Consider the following 20,441-nt stretch of genomic DNA (forward strand, 5'->3'; position numbering starts at 1 on the left):
TACATTTGATCCTCAAATGTTGGATTATGTAGCAGAGCTTACACTGGCTCCTTCTTGGGATAAGATCCTCCCTGTGAGGTCTTAATAACTTATAGACCAATGCCTTCATACAAAAACAATTATAAAAACACTTTCCTAGTGTCCATTGGGCATGGAGTCAACTAAGCATACAACATAAAACTGTAAAAGAACTTAATTACAACATAAAAGCCTGAAAACTTAAACTTAAAATTTTTGCCATTTGTAGGGAAACCAAGCTATTTCTCCTTCTCTCAACCCAGTTCATCATAGATCAGCAGGATTGGATTGATTTGATCCTCTACCTCAAAGATTTTAGGACATTTGAGCTTGACAGGTAGGTAGGGATCAAATTTCACTCCCTTTCTGTGTATTTTCCTCTTTGGATGTTCTTCATTGGAGCCTTTGCATACCAGCTGAATACTCGTTTCTGGTGTATACTTGTCTGTGTTATTTGTGGTCTGCACAACTAATATGAATGGTGAACCATAGTGCTCTTGTGCAGGGGACACAAAGACATCATCTGCTTCAGCATCTTTCATAGAACAATCCTCATCGAAGGAGGAATCCCAAAACTGTGCATCCTCTTTCTTTGTCATCTGGAAAGCTACCCTTTCAATTTGTGTGGGGACCCACTGAACAGGTATTAAAACATCAAAACTGAGGTGATTAGTCTCAGCCTTGAGCACTGAATTATGTTCTACCTCAGTGTTCAAGGGGCAGCAATGAGGGCTTTCCTTTTGAGCATACCAGGAAACAAAAGATGATGGGGGACTTTCTTCTCCCTTCTTGATTACTGGGCTGGGGACCAAAGCAGGCTGTAAAATTGGCAGTTCTGCATAGTCATGGGAAGTTAAGTTGGATTCAAGCTCAGATTCTTTGAGGATGAAGGGATCTGTTGCTGCTGATTAGCTTGTTGTTCTATAGCTACAACAAGCTCACGAGAAGTTCCTCTAGCTATTGCTTCTTCATATGCAGCTCTGGTTAGGAAAGGAGTGCCTCCCAAACCATGGACCTCCTCCTCTTCTTCAAATAGATCTTCTTTCATGACTATATTCTTACAAAGGGTCATCACCCTTTGATCCTCTTTTTCATCCCTGTTTCTCTGCAAAATCTGCAATTTCTCCTATGCTCCTTCATATAGATTTGGAGCTGGAAGAGAGAACAAGGAGCTCCTGCTTCCTTAGAATACTGCTCAGCCTTTAATTTGGAAACTTCAGAGGTCAAATGCTCGATCATCCTAGATAATTTATCAATCTCAGGCTCTGAGGATGATGAGGATTCACCTCCCTGACTTCTACACTCATCATCACCTTCAAGTCTTTCTGCAGCCATAATATTTGCCTCTACTCCAAATTATGCAGCTTTCATATTAGCCAAAGAAGTACATATTCGTTCTCTTAATAGTAGGCAGAACCTAGAATCGAAGGCATTATAATAAGTAATCATGGCAGAAGTAGGGGTGGGTTTTATTTCTGCTGGAATTCTGTTGTACAAATGATTGAATCTGATATTGAAATCAAACAGCAGCTCACCATCTTGTCTTTGCAAGTTCCAAAATTCATCATGATAGAAGAGCAGATCTTTATTATTTCCCTAGTGCTTTAAAAATACATCATTTAAAGCATCAATGTCTGCAATGGGCCTAGGGGATAGATCTCTAAACCATTTTCTAGCCTCCCCATCTAGGCTTTGAACAAAAACCCTCATCCAAACATCCTCTTCATTGATATCCAAGTTATCAGCAGAAAAATAAAATGACTCAAGGTGCTATTTAGCTAATACTCCTTCTGCACTAGTAAAATTTGGCATAAATTCTTGATAATCTCCTGCAGGCAGGGCATTTAAAGGTGTAGGCAAGACTAAGGGTCCATACCTAGCAACAATTATTCGTTCTATCTTTGAAAGGGCTTGCTGGTCTGCCATGACTGAGGTATTCTGAAGGGATACTGGTAAACTAAGTGATATGAATCAATGAAAAGGATAACAGGGACTGAGGAGAATGACGGACAACATAGAATGCTTTTATGGATAGGGATCCAAAATGGAAATGAATAAATAGGAGCTATATGAATCTCCGAAGGTGAACTTCACTAACAGAGACACATAAAATTCTTTAAGGCTTACCTGATCCTAATGCTCCCGTCTACAAAGTTTTCTTCGACTAAAAATCCTCTCAGGATCAGGCACTGGCCAACTAGTTATTTCTGAAGATTTCTCCGAGCATGCTTCACGAATTATGCCAGAACTTCAATGTGGAGTCACCAAAGGATGGCCTTCCTCCAGTGGAGTCGCCAGATAGATGATTACAACCAAACTTTGTGTTCAAACCTTGTCTATCATCAAAGCTTGAAGCTGTGTCATCTCCGAGGGAAGCTGAGATTCGATTCTCCTCTCCCTCGCAACGACGCCGTTTAATGTTATCACCACAAGAAACTCACCTAGTTCGCATATCGGTGATGCTCAGGAACATTACAAATTCAACAAAACAGTTGGATAAATGGTGGATGAATGAAACAAATGTTGCATATTCCAGCTAGATAACCACTTCTACTATGATTGACCCCAGACATGGGTGAACACCCCTATAATACAAGGCTTTTAACCACCAATTACTCACAGTTTGAGGATAAGGTGATAATGGAGAAGACTGACCACACCAGTAGACGCACATGACCTTGTGATGGCCGGCTACAACTAGTTAAAAGGTCTGTAAATCTAGTTTCTAATACAAAGACAGGATGACAGCTCTCTATGCATTAAAAAATAGAAACCTGCATACATGTTCAATGATACAGCTAAATCCTAACACAGAGGTGGGATGACAGCCCCTCTAATGCTAAACATTAACAGAACATGAATCAATGCAAACAGGCACAACCTGGAACAAGAAAGAGAAGTGGAAGAGTGAGCAATTAACAACAAAAGGAGCTTCTATTAGCTAGAAATGAAGACCAGACACTGCAGGTTAAAGGTAGTTACAGTCTCTAGAAGTTGAACCTTACAGCAAGGTAACTTTCATCTAACACTCATCAATCTCATTACATCTGTGTTCTGAGTATATATGGTGTCTCATTACACAATATCTCTGCTAAACGTGCGTGAAGGAGCCAATAAATGGCCACCAACCACATTTACATTCAGAAATGGCCCTCTGATACAAATATGGTTGTGTTGTAAATAGATTTGACCACTCTGGTGCTCTGCAATCCTCCTTTGAGCGGGTGGCGTAAAATACAAATGATACCATAACCATTGAATGCTCTGAACTCCCCAGCGGTGTCCTGCTTCCTCCTCGGCCATACTGTTGATTAATTTCGGCTGCTGAACATTAAAACGACTCAATCATGACTGCGTTGTTTTTAAACAGTGAAACGCTGCCAAACTGCTCATTCCTGCCCATCACTACTTCAATTTTCACTTTAAAAGGTTTAGGAATGGTTCAATCACCTATCGGTTCTGCCTTTCGGGTCGCAATGCATGTCTTAACTGGCCAATCCTCTGTTTTTTAATATTTGAAAAATACACATAAAATTGCTGCAAAATCACGAAAAATGGCTTTGGCGGACTTGAATAATATATATATTTTACTTTCGAACCCTATCGGATCCGAGAACCATCGCAATGGGCACTTGCGCAGGCATCCTTTATATTTCCTTGTATTTCATTATATAAATAAAATGCGCCCAAAACCATTGAAAATGGCTTTAGTGCAGATTTGAAATTTTATGAAATGGAGTGTTGTATAACTATCAAGTCTGGCCCATCACATCGCAACATGGCTTATTTTAAATCCCCAACCCTTTGAAATCGCTGATAGCGATACGCCGATAGCGATATCAGCGATCACAAATAGCGAAACGTCGATATCGATATCGGCGATCGCTCATATCGCTATCATAGGCGATCGCTCACATAGCGATATCGGCTATATTCCATATCATAGGCGATCGCTCATATCGCTATCATAGGCGATCGCTCATATCGCAATCATAGGCGATATTCCATAGCGATATCGGCTATGATAGCGATATTCCATAGCGATATCGGCTATGATATCGCTCATATCGCTATCATCGGCGATAGCGAAACGTCAATAGTGATATCGGCGATCGCTCATCGGCGATATTCCATATCGCTGCCACTGCCTGCCTCCTCCGCTTGCGATATGCCGACGCGATCTGGACCGTTGAACAGCCAGATCCAATGGCGGATATGAATTCGGTCCTTAAAGCCTACGATTTTCATTTTTGCATGGTTTTGGAGTGTTTTTGCCTCTCGATAATGTATTTTCGCCCTCCCAAGGGCTTTTTCTTTGCAAAAATTCGATCTGTGAAGGCCTTAAGAGGATTTTGAAGGCTTTTGGGGCACTTTATATCCGTTTTTGGGCATCCTTCTGTGCGCAAACAACCCAATCAAGACTACATTTGATCCTCAAATGTTGGATTATGTAGCAGAGCTAACACTGGATCCTGCCAAATGTCCTCATAAAGATAAGCTTGATAAATGTAAGGAACCAGTTAAATGGAATAGAAAACAAAATGTAAGTAATAAAAGCTACTATACACATGAAGACAATGATGGTTTATCAAATAGTGATGAAGATGAACATGGTAATGATTATAGAATTTTGATGGCTTTTGAAGATGATGACTTCTTGGATGCTTTAGATGAAAATAGTCTCTATGAATAAATTTCTAAAGTTAAAATTTGTTTAAAAGAAAAAAGTATGATTATAGATACTCTCACATTCCAACTTGTTGAACGGGAAAAACACAATGAAAAGTTAGAATGTGAAATTGTGGGTCTTGTTAGTGTTAGTCTTTCTAGCCTTCCTCCAGTGATCAAACATACTCTTACAAAGTGATTTTAAGGTGTCAAGGTCAAATTTTATCATTTCAGTGAGTCTTCAAGTAAAATTTGGTCACTAGGCATTAGGTCTAGGGTTTGCTTTAACTCCTTTCAAAGTTGTCCAAATGTTGGTCTATGTCACTATTCATCTGAGTCTACCATCATTTAGAGAGTTTTCATCATCATGTCAGGTTCCGATGGGTCATTTTACACCTTGTTCATGCTTTAGTTGCGCCTAGATAAGGTCATTTCCCTCTCCTAGGGTTTTGAAGGAAATTTCTCTTGGAAGGTCAAATCATCAGTAAAACTTGTGTCCTGATGTTCATCCACCTTCCCCTATCCTTAATGTACCTTATTAAACATTTTCCATCACTGAGATCTCCCAAATTCCTCATTTTCACACAAACCCTAGTTTCTTGCTACAAACCCTATTTTCTAGGCTAGGCATGTGTTTTTCCATTTTTCACCCCTTCCTCTCACTCTATTTATGAGGTTAAACTTTCCCCTACTTCCTAACATCCCTCCCTACTTCCAAAAATTTCCTCAAGAATTTAGAAGGTCCCTGTCCCCTTCATTTCGCTTCATTTCGACAAATCTCTTGTTTCACACATGAGGGTAGGTTTATCTCAAATGATGTTTCTGAGCAAGGAAAGATGAATTTGTAAAAACTAAGAGATTTTTTTGTCCAAAACATGCCAAGGAAGAAAAACCTCCTTCACTTTTTACACAGTTGTCATGGTTTTAGAGAAACGTCAAAAATACAATTGCCTTGGGAGAATTGATGTACCTCTGAAGTGACCTTGCGAAAATCAAGTTTTCTCCTCACTTGGTTGGCAAAATCACTTGCTTGATGAGTCAAATGATAACTAGACACAAAGAGATTTCCAATGAGCTATCATGAGCTCAATTTGGAGTTGAGAAAGGCATTCAAACGTTGACTGCAATAGCACTCTGCCTTGAGGCAGCCTCATTTGGCACATTTTGACCAGTCTTGGGAGATTTGACTTTTGGCAAGGAAAATGAACTCCAAGTTGAAAAATTCTAGTTGGGTTGGAAATTATACTCAAATATATTTCCAACGCGCTATCCTAAACCCAATTTTGACACCACGAAGGCCTCCAAAATTCGCCTAGAAAAAGGCACGATGCACTGGGAGAAATTTTCCAGTGTAAATTTACACTGGCGCGACGCATTGGGGAGGCGCAGCTCATTGGGCTAAAAGGCCTGAAATTCATTGAAATCTTCCTAAAAATTGAAAATTCTTCATTCCACAAGTAGGTAGAGCCTCCATTTTTGTGTTTCATCCAAGTTTGTGCTGAGTTATGGTGGTTTGTGGATGCTAATGATTGAAACAAAAATTCAAACCCTATCATTTTGAATTCCTCACATGTAAACTGCTACCTAGGGTTTCAAAACATGTTTGCCACCAAGGTTACTCTTTTCCATTATTTATTTGTCCTTAATTCCCTTTTTTCCTTGACTCCATTGTTCCCCATCCCCTAAATTTACTAAACCCCTATCATAAATTCCCTTTCATAAAAATTTCAAATGTGGAACCCTAAACCCTATCCCATTTATAAACCCCTCAAACCCTCCTACATTTCCGTAATAAAATTTGTCCCAATAGTCCCTAATCCCTCACTATTTTTCCCTCCCCTTACTGTCCCTCATGTCAATGTTTTCTCTTGGTGACAAAGGTCAAGCACATCATCAAAGGCATTACAAGACAATGTGACATATCAACACCTATTTGTCCAAGATAGTTTTTCCACCAGCAGACATGACATCTGATTCATCATATGATAATGAATAAGAGACACACATTGATTCAATAATAGAGGTATATGCACCCAGGAGGCCTTATAGAGGTGGCAAAACATCCGTGAAGACCAGCAGGCTGCCCAAAGAAGCATAAATGAGAGGACACCCATTCAGCAGGAGATAGAGGCTGATCGAGAGATTTGGCTCGAGAGGATCAACATCCACTTAGATAAGGTGTTGGTGAAAGCAAATAAGGACCATGCATTGTTGAGACACATGGATTTCCACTACATGGCATGAAACAAGGTCTGCAAGGCATGAATCAGGAATTTAAAGGCAAAATTGAGGAAGGCAATGAGGAAGCAAAAGAGGCAAAGGGAGCTTGATCATCTTCAGATACTAGTTGAAGCCTCTTTAGCCCAGCATAACACTTAATGAAGAAGCTCCAGATTTTTGACATTTTGGAAAAATTTTGCACAAAAAACAGTGTTTTTCTCCCTATGTGCCGCGCCACCTGGTGCGCGCTTTTGCTAGGGAGCTCCAAACTGAAAAAAGTTTATATTTTTGGATTTGGAATGAAAAATAATGACTTTTGGTGCATGGCCAAGAAGTTTGGGCAAGTTTTGAGTCCCCGGGAGGTCAAAAACACTCAAAAAATGACCTCTCTGCCCCTATTTTGACACACAGGAAGCAGTCCTGGGAGATTGAATTTTTGGTGGGGCAAATGGGCACCAAATTTAGAAATTACACTTGTGTTGGAAAGTAGATAGGTAGGGTTTTCCAAAAATCACACTTGGGCTCAATTTGGACTTCAGGAAGTGCCTCAGACTCAGCCTCAAAGTGGTGCGATGCACACAGATTTTGGCGCGGCGTACAGAGGATTTTGCTCAATTTTTCACCTTCCAGCTCAGAAAATCGGCCAATTTGACTAGTTTTGCTTTGTGATGTAATTTTTTATCTATTTTGATGTAATTGAATAAACATGATTTAATTTTGGCACTTATTTACTTGTTCTAGAGGATTCATTCGCCAAAAAGTGAAAATTTAATGAATGAATCAGTTTCCTACCTTATAGAGGCAAGTTGTTTTGATTGGCTAGATTTTAGTGCTTTGTTTAGAATTGGTTGAAACAGCTCCTAGAATGATGATCTCGACCCCTAGAGGCAAGGGAATGGGTTCGGCTAGTCTATATCATGTAATTTCTAAGTCATTTTCGGGGTTGGACTCTTGGGAAAAGCTTGGCACTCTATTGTACATTCTCTCTCTGCATTTTTGGCTAAGGAAAGACCAAGGTTTTGCAGCATTGTTTGGGATCCATGTGGCTTTATGTTTTGATGGTGTCCTTCTCTAAGTAATTGTAAGTTCATTAGTGTTATGTGTATCATTTTCTTGCTTCTTCTTTCGAACTTGAGACAAATGAGTGATTAAGATGGAATCCATAACTGTTATGCTCTTCTTTCGAATTTGTTTAAATTTCCATGTTTTCATCTGTTTAAGGAGAATTCTTGAGACTTTCCTGCTCTCCTTAGCTTCTCACCAGTCTAATCTGTCCATCTCTCTCACTTTAAAGCATCAAAACGATTTCCTTCCTTTCCCCAATCGAAACTCTGCAAAAACTGTGCCTCATCCCCGAGCCCAAATTTGCCTTTCGCATTTTTCAACAAAACCCTCAAAAACCAAATCAAATCCCTTCACTTAATACCTAGCCTAAGATCAGTTGCAAATTTAGTCATCTTGAGCCTTATTGATTACCTTTTGCTGACATTGACCCGGAGAGAGCCCTCTCCTGTCCTCGTAGGGCTAGCTATGAGTCTGAGCGTAGTTTGGTGTGGACCTAGAACCTTGTCTTTTCAGCCTGAGACAAATCTAGGCTCTAACAGGTCTTAGAAAAGATATTGAGAAAACAACAGCTCCCAATCTTAGATTTGCTAAAGGATCTAAAACTTTAGATGAAATTATCAAAGTGTAGTGTTCTCCATTGATAAAGACAGGTCTTGGATATAATGAAGAAGTATCTCAAGCACAAAATCCATCAACCTCCAAGAGATATCTTGATGCAACAAGGAGAAGTGAACATATTGACAATCGTCAGCAAAGGCATAAGGCAGATCACCAGGTAAATCGATTTCAATTTACTTCAAGGATGAACATAAGCTACAACCAACCACAAGTAAATCATTCTCAATTTGGTTCAAGAATGAATGTGAATGGAAATTACAATCACTAGGTCAGTAGATTTGATAATCACAGGAATTTATTTAATGGCCAATGTTTCTCATGTCATAAATTTTGACACAAAGCTGGTCAATGTGCTTCTTACAAGACCATCATGACTAGAGAAGCACGAAATCAAAGGAATGTGACTGGGATCATTAAAAGCACCTACAATAGCTTTTTTTCTCTTGAAAATGAAATAGAATGATTTATTTGTAAGAACTTTGGTCATGGAGATTCTAAATGCAGGAGAAATTTTCAACAAACATCTCAGAAGGATCAAGCTTCATTGGGCCCTAGAACATGGAGGAAGAAAGAACCCCAAACAGAAAGATGTGATATAGCCTTGTATTCAGAAGGACAGGAAAATCAATGGTGCATTGATAGTGGTTGCTCGAAACACATGATAGGTGATAAAGAAAAATTCAGTCATATAATGCCTTGGAAAAGGAGAAGAAGGTCTCATTTGGGAATGACACTCCTGCAGTCATAAAAGGTAAAAGCTTTGTTCTCTTAAAAGAAAAATTTAAATTTCAGAATGTTATGTATGTAAGTGGTCTAAAGCATAATCTATTGAGTGTTAGTCAAATGTGTGATCAAGGAAATGAGGTAGTATTTCGATCAGATGGATGTGTTTTTCGTGAGATTGATATAGGAGAAACAATGATCAAAGTTGTAATAAATCCAAACAACCTGTACATACTGAAAGGGGGACAGAAACAATGATACCTAAGCAAAACCAATGAACACTAGTTATGGCATAGAAGATTGGGGCATCTAAGCTTTCCTCAAATTACAAAGGCATGCAGATACCGAGTTGTTCATGATCTTCCTAACATCAACATTCTAAAGAATACAATATGCAAATCATGTCAATTTGGTAAGAAAACCAGGGAACATTTTCCTGAGAAGGAAGGATCAACTAGTAAGCCTCTTGAACTTGTTCATGCTGATTTATGTGGTCCAACTAGGAAAAAGTCACCTCAAGGAGAAGAATACTTTATACTATTCATTGACAATTTTTGAGAATGTGTTAGATAGGACATCTCAAGCATAAAGATGAAGCATTCAAAAAATTCAAAGCCTTCAAAGCTTTGGTTGAAAATGAGTCAGATTGTAGAATCAAATTGCTCATGTCTGATCAAGGAGGGGAGTTTATCTCAGATGAATTCTTTGACTTCTGTGAAGAACATGGAATAAGAAGGGAATACTCTACCGCAAGGACCCCTCAGCAAAATGGAGTGGTAGAAAGGATGAACATAATTGTTCAACAAATGGCTCATGCTATGCTTGGTGAATCTGGAACTCCTGCAACCTTCTGGGGTGAAGCTGCATTTTCTGCCATCGCTATCCTCAACAAAACAAACGTCCAGGTAAAGTAAGACTCCTACTGTAAAATACTTCAAAGTCTTTGGAAGGATATGTTACATTAAAAGAACTGATGAAAATCTTGGCATGTTTGAACCTAGAGCAGATGAAGGCATTCTCCTTGGTTACTCTTCTCGAAGTAAAGGTTATAAATGCTATAATAAAAGACTTGGGAAAATTGTTGAAAGTGTTGATGTTGTGATTGATGAAGTAGGAAAATATCCAAATCAGGCAAAAACTGAAGTTTTTGAAGAAGATGAGGACTATCCTTCCACATCAAATTAGACTAATTCTGAAGAAGAAACCTATGAGGCACTAGAATAATAGATAAGGGTAGAAGAAAAGATTACATCCAAGTATGTTAAGAAGAATCATCCAGAGGCTCAAATTTTGGGGAAGAAAGACGCAGGTGTGCAAACAAGAAGAAATATTACAAAAGCTTCAAGCTATCTAACATTGCTTTCCTTCGTCGAACCACAAAATATAAGTGAAGCATGCAAAGATGAATGCTGGGTCAAGACCATGAATGAAGAACTTGAGCATATTGAAAAGAATAATACTTGGGAATTGGTTCCTAGACCTAATGATAAGAATGTCATACGAACCAAATGGATATTCAAAAATGAGTTGAATGAAAATGGAGAAGTTATTAGAAATAAGGCCAAACTTGTTTGTAAAGGGTATGCTCAACAAGAAGGTATAGACTTTGAAGAAACTTTTGCACCTATTGCTAGACTTGAAGCCATAAGAATGTTCCTTGCTCTTTCTAGCTTTCAGAAGTTCAAAGTATATCAAATGGATGTGAAATCTGCCTTTCTAAATGCAGACTTGGAAGAAGAAGTATATATTGAGCAGCTAGATGGATTCATCCTTGGAAATGATTCAATACGCAGACTCAGAAAGGATCTCTATTGTCTAAAACAAGCTCCAAGGGCCTGGTATTATCGTCTTGATAAATATCTCCATCAATAAGGTTTTTCAAAAGGATTAGCCGATAGCAATCTATATATAAAAATTGACAATGATAAATTACTAATACTTGTTGTGTATGTTGATGATATCATCTTTTCTGGAAATGAAGAAGCCATGAGTCAAAACTTTGCCTTGGTGATGCAGAAAGAATTTGAAATGTCCCAGCTTGGTGAGCTCACATATTTTCTTGGTTTACAAGTTCAACAAAATAAAGACGGTATTTTTCTATCACAAACCAAGTACCTCAAGCAGATCTTGAAGAAATATGGCATGGAATATTCAAAACCAGTGTGTACCCCCATGGTAACAGGATGTAGCCTCAGCAAAAATGATGAATCAGCAGTAGTACATCAACCAACCTACAGATCCATGATTGGTAGTCTGCTTTATCTAAAAAGTACCTAACCAAACATCATGCATGCAGTGGGAATAGTTGGAAGATTCTAAGAAAATCCAAAGGAAGCACACCTTCAGGCAATCAAAAGGATTTTCAAATATCTTCAAGGAACATAAAACTTTGGTTTATGGTATCTGAGAGATACAAATCTTACACATCATGCATATACATATGTAGATTGGGTAGGAAGCGTGGATGATAGAAAAAGCACTAGTGGTGGTGCATTCTTTATGGGTTCTAGATTAGTGTCTTGGTTTAGCAAAAGAAAAATTCAATTGCATTATCTACAGTTGAAGTAGAATATGTGGTTGCTACATCTTGTTGCACACAACTCCTTTGGATGATGCAAACATTGCAAGACATTCAAATCACATGTGCTCCACCCATCTCCATTCTATGTGATAATGGAAGTGCAATTAGTGTTTCAAAGAATCTAGTCATGCATTCCAAGGCCAAGCACATACCTATCAAATATCACTTTCTCCGAGAACAAGTGCTTGAACGAAAGGTCAAATTGGAGTATGTTCCCTCCAAGGAACATGTTGTTGATATATTCACCAAACCACTACCCAGAGCGACATTTGAATACCTTAGATAGAATATGGGAGTATATAATGCATCATCTTGACATTGACACTTATCTGTTTCAGAGAACAGTGGTTGTACACGAGTTTCATGAAGCGTATCCTTGTACATACGCTGGTTACTGTGTATACAGTCGTGTATATGATGGTTTGAAGAATATTAGTGGGCCAGAATCAGGATAAAAGGAGTTTGATATGGGTCTGATAGTGATCATCTGGCATAGGTTCAGGGGGAGCATATACTTCTAATAATGCATTGTTGGCATTATCTTATAAGATCTTGGTACAATTTCACAAGTTGTTTTTTATTCAGGTGGAACATGTGCAGAGGGAGATCATGGGTATTGGTCTGAATGATGATTGATAGACACTGCAGATGATAGTTGTTATTGAATATCATAGTCTTATCTTAGATATTTTGTCTCTATGTCATGTACATATTTTATTACCAAAGTCATGTAAGGACCTATTTTGTTTCCCCACTATGCCTGGGATGGATGATGTAATATTCTTGTTTTATCATGTATGAACTTTTTGTATATCCCCACTTGTTTGGGTGGATGAGTCAATATTGGTATATCCCCACTTGCTTGGTCGATGGATGTATGTATGAATCTTTGGTGATAGGAAGGTCATTTATGATGTATAGAGTCATGTTCTTCTTGTAGAACATCTTTTTTACAGACCTTTCCTACTATCAGGGGGAGCATGGATAATACATTTCAGCAGATCAGGGGGAGCATAACCCTGTGCCCTTAAAGACAAAGGGGGAGAGTGACTTGGGGTTTCCGTCAAGTCCAAAGGGGGAGATTTTTGGAATTATGACATAGGTTTGGTGCTATGGCAGAAGTGTTGTCCTTGATGGCAACTCACTCGACAACTCACTCAGATGATAGATCATAGTTCACGGTCATAGATAAAAGGAAAAAGAGGTATACGCAGCTTCCCCTTGACCAAGCCACATATAAACATGGGTCCAAAGGCCAAAAGGTGCGTATGCATATACATGCACTTTCATGCAAGGAAAAGTGTGTACTTTTTGGAAAACTTAGTTTTGGTCCATGGTATTTGGTCCTTGGTATTTGGACCCATGGTATTGGTCCAAGGTATCTTGTCCAAAGTGTTGACCCTAGGTATTTGGACCAAGGTATTGATTCTAAGTGGTTTTGGACCATGGTATTGAGTAAGGCCTAAGACTATAAAAGGAGAAGGAGATTATTAGGCAAAAGCACTCAAGTATTGAATATATTATGAAGAGGAAGATCTAGAATACTGGTCATTGGGTTATGGTGCATAGCTGGATTTGAATCAAGGAGGAACCTGAGTGCTTGAAGAAGGATAAGTTATTTTGATGGGTCAAGATCTTACGACTTGAAAGGAAGTATCTTTGTGTGGTTTGATCTTTTATCTGAATAATCGGCACATGTCATAATCTATAAATATGATGATCTAGGTATATCTGATGTCTGAATAGTAGTAAGGGTTAAATCATCTTTTACACATATTTACACAAGTTCAATTTAGCAAAGGCACGTATACATGCTAATTAGGCGATTACAAAACAGCGTATGCACAGGTTTGCCTTGGGAAAAGTGTGTATGCACGCAGGCTTGACATAGTAAAGTAGCATACGCATCATAAAATATTTTTTAGTTACTCCTGTTTTTTTTATTGCAATATTTTGGGTTCTGGATTGGGTTTTGGCTACTATTACTATATTCTAGGTACAACATTTAGAAAAGTGATTGTTGATTCAGTTTGGTTGGTACAGAGGAGATTGGTTGATGTAGATATATTTGGTGTTTGATTGATGTTATTGGTGGATCCAGTCTGAAAATTTATGAAACATGGTCCCTGGAAGAAAGGATAAGGTTGTAGCCTTCTGTAGGTCTATACCTACGTACTAGTAACACATCAACTAGCACAAGAGCTAGGGGGTTGTCGCTCACTTCTAGGAGAAGCTAGAGAATGAGAGAAGGTTGTAGCCTTCTGTGGGTAGAATCTTGCATACTGGTATAAGGCTGCACCAGAACAAAATTTGTAAAAAGAAGTTTCTTAAAAGAAAGATAGAGATGATTGCAACAATTGGTTTTCACCCACATTGGGTTTCCACCTTATATCTCGTGTTCATGTGTGTGATTGTCTGTACTGTTTACTACATCTTATTACTGTCTATATGGTTATGATACACACATTAAATATCAACTAACTAAATTATAAGTTTGCAAGATATACGTGGGTTTCTATTATCACAGTTGTGTATACACATAGGTTGCATTAACACAAGTAGCATATATAAATATGTTTATGAAATGAAATATTTTTAAATTCCTAATACTAATTCAACCTCCCTCTTAGTATTATTTCCAACATATCATTTAGGCATTTCTTTTATTTCATCAAAAGAAAATATAACAATCAAACCCCCCGTTTTTAGAAAACTACTAAATTCTTACCTTCCCACATATAACATGACTAGGCATCACAAAAAAACCTTTCTAACCCTTGAAAATCAAGGAAAATAATTAAATAAGGACTCCATGCTCGAAAATATCATAAATCCAACATAAACTACATCTTAAGCTTTTTAGGCTTAGTCTCGCATCGCATGTCACCATTCATAAAGGACCTAATTTAAAAAGGTTATTGCGAAACATGAGAGAGGAAAAATTTCAATTGCATTATAACCTTTATCGCATCACATTTCATACATTCAAATGAACATTATATACTTACCACCAGCTGATATTGTGAAAGGCAATCAAGACCTAGACCCACTCCTTAAATATATCATAAGTAAATTTTTTAAGCCCATCACTCAAGAAAAGGGGTCTTTTACATAAGATAAACCTAGCAAGTAGCTATGTTTCGAAATCATTAATGAGCAGCTCACATCTCTCATCTTGCAAAAACATAGCAGGAGGTAAGAAAGGCAAAAAGGGATAATGCGATATTGTGATCTGCGATATTGCTTCACAAATCGCACAATCGCTATCATCGCAGTTCAAAGGCTCGCCAACCTAGAAGATTTCTTGCCACTTTATGATGTAGACATGTATGAGCATTAAAGTTAATTGATAATGATGCATTAGTTTCCATTTAGTAAGAGATAATTGCATTTATGTGTGAAAAACCATTTAGTGTGATATCATATCTTCTTACATGCGTTCGAATAAAATTCCTTGTATCACGTTTACAAGTTATCTGCATTATTTCATTTTACATTCATCTTTGTGTATCTTATAGCTATTGTTCTTCACCTTCGAGAAACATCCACAAAGAAAATCAGTAAGGACAATGGTAAAGAAAGGCAAAGCATTTATCTCTAGGATGTCAGAAATGACTCCTCTATTTATGGATGCTACATGCAACAGAGAGGGAAGAACCTCTACATGGGAGGCCATGTATAATATACTGGAGTAAGAGAAACCAAGGATTCTAGAAACAAATATTACAACTGATGGACATGATTCCTCATACGCTTCCATGTTAGAGACGACGCGCTCATTTTTGCACCGCATAGCCGCATGCCCGAAGATAATCCCTTATACCGACATGGTTAAATGGGTTATTGATGAAGCCAACATCTTAGATAGAGAATACAAGATAAGAATCCAAGAGGTTATGGGATTTTTTACTCGAGACAACCAATGGCTTATGTACCACCTACCGGAGCCACAAGTCATCTACCATAGGTAGTTCGTTGAGAAGTTTGCCAAAGAGAACGTCAACCCAGCAGACTGCACCTAGGCCTGATCAAATAATGAGGAAAAAATCAAGAAATACAAAAATGGTATGTACACTACTTCATCTATTTGTCCCCCTCATAGTTCTCCCAGAGTGGTTGTCGTTAATAGATTAAGCTCTTAATGCAACTATAAAGAATTGACACAAATTTTGTTTGAAAATTTAGCAAAAGACATTTATCGAGTATAGAAGGAAAATAAGTGTTGCTTCGAGTGTTTACCCCCCATTTTTTATGAGCGCCTATGTAATGGATGCAATTTGTTTTAGTCCAAAATTCTCTACCATGGGATGGAAATGGATTGTTTGAAATCCACTTCCCATTCACATATACCAGAAGAACATGTGGGAATCCAAATTTCAACCACATTTTGCAAGATTTGTCATGGATTTATTCTCCCTATTCACAAGTGGCTTTACAATCAAGATGCCCCTAGGTTTTCTCAAGAAGCTGAAGTAGACATCCTCCTAGTGACTATACGGTTTGGGGAGGAAACATTTACGTATATTAAGGTTTTTGGCAACATCACCTCCCCCCATGTCCTCCCATACTATGTTCCAGACAAATTGATGTCTAGAGAGATAGCCTATCAAACAACTAGTGAGGAAGGGATGAGCAAGACATTAAAGGAATAAAAAAAGGCCATCTAGCCTACATTCCCTTTACAGTGTGGAGAGTATTCATTACATGAACTACGACATGGATTTAGAGAAGAAAAGAACATGCTGTCTCTGCGATTACCTAAATTCCATGGAAGGAAATATGACCTGTTCGTCACTGTCGAAAATTTCACCACCTTGGTGAAAATAAAATTATTTAGTAATGAGGAAGATGCCTTTGATGACATCTTTTTGCATAAAAACACCTTCACAGAGGTGAAGCATATGGTAAAATTACTTTTTGATTGTGAAGACCTGAATTTTTTTATAGTTATAGAGAAAGGAGGTTAGGAGAGGTCCCATTGGCACAATTATTGATTGACGCAATAAGGGAGCCTACTCCTAGTGTGACTATAGAAGGTGACTCCAAGGAAAATTATAAGACAGTTTCTGGAGCAGAATCCCAAGAGAAATATACTAGGGAATCATAATAGCCATCACAAAATGGAAAAACCAGAAGTGTGGAGTCTATAAAGGATACAACCCAATATACACAAAAGATAGATGAATAAACTTTAGTCAACAAGTAGGCTGAAATCCCTGTCACCTTCGCACAACCAATAAAACCCCAAGTAATTGATTTAGAGGAAGAGTGGGACAATTTGAATAAAATTGTCAATACAAAGGAACAAGTGCCAAAGTTGCAAACTCCACAATAGAAAACAACTCAAGGAATTATAGTGTAAGAGAATGCAAATACACAAGAGATAGAACACATCCCTATTACCCCCACCTCTGAAATAGTTTTGAGAATTGAAGAAATTCCCCCTCCAGATGTGTTTTATAGCCTACAACATAAGGTTGTGGTGAAAATACAAAGAAAGAAAAGGAAATTGGACTCTACAACTGATACTACCCCTAAAAATGAACCAATGGATGTTCTCTGGAAAGACTCACCAGTTGACCCATCCAACAATCTTACTAGAATCTCATATTTTCCAGGTTCTTACACTACAACGACCATGGACAAATCAAGAGAAGTAGAAATGTTTCTTAGAGAAAAGGAAGATAAAATAACACCGTTTGAGCAACAATTACAACACAAAAAATCTGACCAGTAGACAGAGATATAGTTAGCTAAGCGACAACGAGAATTCAAGCAGATGCAAATAGAACATCGAACTCACTTAGCCAAGAAGGAAGAAAAAATAAAAGAAATAACTAATGTACACAAACATGATCCAAAAATTGATTAGTTTGTTACCAAAGCATCTAGTCTTAACTCCCAGCCGATGCACGAGAAAGAATTATTGTGCGAGAAGATTTCACAATGGAAATATTATTATGAAAAAAGCAATAAATTGACAAGTCAAGTCGTGGAAATGAGACTTGAATATGATGAGATCTTTAAAAAGGTCTTTGATTTCATCGCCTGGCATAATATAGAATATGGGAGAAATCCGACTTACCTAAACTAGAAGAATCGAATAAATAAATCATATTTGTGAGCTAGGATTCTCAGCTTAAAGAGGCAGAAAAAGCAATAGCAGACGTGGTAGCAGTAGCAAACAATGTCATAGAAAATATCAATGAAAATTTACATAGTTTCAACCTTGTGGCAGATCCCATTCTAGGTTTCCTTCCTAATGCAAAACAACTTGAACTACAATGGAAATAGGCAATTGAAGAAAAAAGCAAAAGTGATAAGAAAAATGACTAGGTTAAACTGGGAAGCATATTAGGAACATTTGGTAAAACCTCATAGCTAATGGATGACCTTGCGATGCCCAACCACTTCTATGGAGAAAATGGTGCCAACACTAATTGATACCATATTTGATAAATAGTTGAAATTTGGTGTCGTCCAATCTACACATCTCAAGCCCATGATGGATATTTCTGATCTGAAGGATCAGATGTAGGATAATTAGTCACCATGTCTATTTCCATTTTCATTTTATTTTTGCACAATTTGAGGTAGGTGATTTAACCCTCCTCAACTATTTTTGTAATAATCTACTTTTAGTTTTATAGTTTAAGTATTTAAACCCCTCTCATGCATCTAGAGAGGGGTCCATAAAGTTTATCAGAAACAATCTTCAAAACATGCACTTTTGTCCCTTTGAGGAATTTCTAGTGAAATTAATGGAAGAGGATTGATTTTTATCTGATTTAGCATCTTCTACTGAAATTGCACTTTTGTACTCTTAGATGGTGTTGAATGGATTGAAGATAGATTAGTATTGCTGAAACACACGAGTAGGACTTATTATACATGGTACTTTTATCTTGTAATCCTTTTTGCTTACGTATTAAGAAATGATTTCATTTTGAATTGTTTGTGTATGAAATTCTGAATATTGATTTCCATTATCACACTTTTGTATGATGATGATTTATATTTTATGCTGAATATATGAATAATTCCTTATGTGATATATCTTTCACAATAGTTTAGGCTAACTTTTTATAGGAGATGATTATTGTTAAAATGGATTCACTTCTAATCGCAATTTAGTGATATTTATTATCAATTGCTTTTAGGTATTATTGTATATCACATACATCAATTTAATCTGAGGTACATTTATAATTAGATAGTGTTTAAATTAGGATAAAATCCATCTGATTGTTAGCTTAGATTAGATTACTTTTAGCTTAGACACTACATCAAAACTTCATATATCACCCCATTAGCACAATCATTACACATATTGGGAAACTATTCCCATTATCCCCAGTCAGAGCCACTACTCCAAATGAAAAAGGAGTTGCCAACCAAGGTCCAGACTGGGTTCTTTTCTCACATGTTGAAGCAACGATTTTCAAGGCTTCAAAATTTTGGCGCTAGAAGGAGGGCATGACTATGAATGGTAAGTAAATATAAATTAACAGGACATTCTAAGAGTAAAACTCCCTCACCATCACCTCCAAATTCTCGAAAGTCTTCCAAATCCCCTGATCCTATGCGAGAAGTTTCACAGAAAATTATAGAACCTGTTATTGAAATCCAAAACAAGTTGTCATTCTTCTCTTACTGAAGCCCTCGAAGTTCAATCTTTGATTCATAAATTAGAGGGGATTTCGCTATCTTAAAAAGAATATGAATTATCCCAGAATAATGTTACCTCTCAGTTCACCCCAACTCAACAGTTAACTAGAGCATAGAGAGAAAAGTTTGGAATTCCTCTGTTTGAATTTCCTCTACCAAGCCATAAGAAAGCTATGAAAACACCATCTTAATCTCACAACAATGTTCTATCATCATCTTCATTCATTCCATATATACCTCACAAGATCAATCATCGACCTCACCATTCCAGATCATGATTCACAAAGGTACAGTAGCTACATCTTCCTCTACCCAATCACCTTCAACCACTGCTACACCTTCCCCTACCCACATACTAGCAATGGAGTAGAATCTTCCAAGGCCATGGACAAACCCAGGGGTTGTTAGGATGGATGGACCTTTACATATATTACTAGCACACCCAGATAAATTGTTACCCAAATTCAATCCTGATAATGGCCTTGTTGTTGGGAAAAGTATCCAATTCGGAATGCCCCTATCCCACTCTAAGAGGTGATAGTGCCTTAGCAACAAACAAGGAAAACTATCTGAGTATTCTTCTTTATGAGATGTAAATAGAGAAAGAAGGATGTAACTAACCGGTGCCTTCCGCTAGTTTGTCAATCCAATCACTCTCTCTTTTGTTCGCTTCCCGTTGCCTGCTCTTTCACTGGTCCAGCTTCACCCAGTTCTTGCAAGATCACAAGAGAGGAAAACTACACAAAAGACATAGATTCACATTCATAACTAGTTTAGGATCAAATATAAACTAAATATGCAAATACAACAAAACATCATTGAAATACAAGCATATAGGAGAAACTCAAATAGCTTTATTGATATGATAACAAGGTTCAGG

Source organism: Pinus tabuliformis, chromosome 7, assembly GCF_031772625.1.
Source record: "Pinus tabuliformis cultivar Carrire ecotype Pingquan chromosome 7, CPIR1, whole genome shotgun sequence".
NCBI lineage: Eukaryota > Viridiplantae > Streptophyta > Pinopsida > Pinales > Pinaceae > Pinus > Pinus tabuliformis.